The sequence below is a fragment of the Ctenocephalides felis genome, unplaced genomic scaffold, assembly GCF_003426905.1.
Source record: "Ctenocephalides felis isolate EL2017-DRISC unplaced genomic scaffold, ASM342690v1 CF-g0.4_SCAFFOLD_01604, whole genome shotgun sequence".
Taxonomy (NCBI): Eukaryota; Metazoa; Arthropoda; class Insecta; order Siphonaptera; family Pulicidae; genus Ctenocephalides; species Ctenocephalides felis.
The window spans coordinates 986,723-988,755 of record NW_020537758.1 but is presented as its reverse complement, the minus strand read 5'-3'; positions in this window follow the sequence as shown (position 1 = coordinate 988,755).

The window sequence follows — 2,033 nt, the reverse complement described above, 5'->3', positions numbered from 1 at the left end:
ATGATATTGTTATAATTATTGATTGTTAATTAAAGAGTTCTATGTTTTTAGATGATAAGATGTTAAAGGCAAATATATAATAAATATTAAAGAGGTATAAATAATATTATTATTAACTACCCTTAGGGTAAGTTATAGTAATCGCAAATAAATTGTTTCAAAAATTCGCAAAGGCAGGTTCAGACGTTTCGGAATAAGTGCAAAAGCAGCAATCCAGTTTTTATCTTTAGTATTTTCTTTCTATCTTAGTTCTTATCTTTAAACTTTCTCATATCAATTTTTTCCAATACCTTTATTCATTTCACCGTCGTTTGGGTATAACAAGGTTCTCGTACAAAGTGACCTTTCCACCCTTATTTGGATGAATAATAGGGTCGTATCGACGTATCGTATCATGGAACTTGGGTTGCAGAAAATTGAAAATAAATTGATATTTAGTAAACTGATATGCGAGAAAAAATAAGAAAATTGGAAATCTTCTAAGGAAAATTGATTGTTGTTATGAGATAAGGATAATAGTATTTGAACCCTTATTTGGGGTTCACTGATACTCAAGGTAAATGATTATTATTGATAGTAATATGAAATAATAAATTAATAGTAATTGATATTTAGTGAATAAACAAAATTTTTTAATTTATAAAGAATGCAGACTTCATAATATTAAAAATGATTGTACTAAAATGTAAGGGTTGAAATCGTAGATGTGCACTTCGGTTTTGTTCTATTAGATGGCACCGTGATATAAATGCAAAATTTTACCAGAATATATATATATATATATATATATATATATATATATATATATGTATTAGGGTGGTCCTTAATATGGATGTATTCGAATTTTCATGCTCCCAGGGGCTCAAATGCTTCCAAATTAATAAAAAAAATCTTTGCAAGTTTTAGATTTAATATTATCTTTATTATTATTTCATCCATTTGGAAGCATTTCAACCTTGGGAACAAGGAAATTCGAAAACATTCATATTAAGGACAAAATTTTTTAAAAAAATCCAACTCGCCAGAAAATCCGGCTCGACAGAAAATCCGACAAGCCAGAAAATGTGTCTTGTCGGAAAATCCTTTTAGAACAAAAACTTTAAAACGGACAAAACACACTTCGTGTTTGTTTTGCAAATTTTAATTATTTTAATTATTAAATAAGCAATTTGCGAATTTTTACATTCAATTCAAGATTTTTGGCAAAAACGTTGCCAATACATTCATATTATATAGAATAATATAGTAAGGAAAAAAATGAGTAAAGATGTTATGAATGCTGCAGAATTTCATAATAAACACAAGAAAGTTACTCTAAACCAGTTCAAACCACAGGCAATTTTGAATTATTATTTTTTTTATAAACTTAAATATCATAAAATGATTTTCCGTTACCAATTGTGATTTTCTTTATATTTTTCATTATAATTTCGACTTTTGAACAGACTGACGTCACAGCAGCCTCCGCCCGTTAATTCCATCAAAATATTAAATTTCACCCCTTGTCCCATGTGAAAATGTGGTAAAACATCGTGATTTAATCCTTAATCCCACATCTCTCTCCTCTTTCACTTGTCTGCGAAAAGTGATTTGTTCTCCCTTAATAATGTTTTCATAAACAAAACAAAAGTGCATCATCCGGCATTATCGAATGCGGGCGAACAAGGGCGCAAAACCGCAAAAACATTATATTACGTATTAACACATACTTATTGCGGATTAAAATGAGGGCCAACGACGGGCCAGGGCCAGGAGAAAGATGATGTTTGACTCGCTTCATTCGTACCATATGATAAAAAAATAATTAAAATATCACATACACAGAGTATTTTCAAGAACATAGAATATTTCAGTATGTTCAAAAAGACCAAGGACGTTTTTGTCATTTTTATAGACTTTCAAAATTGGTTCAGGATTTTTAGGACGAAAATTTTTGCACTTCTCTGCTAATTATAATTATATAAAAAAATTGTTATTTTATTTAAAATGGGTATGAGACGGGATAACCAGGGACGGAAAATTTTAACCCAAAA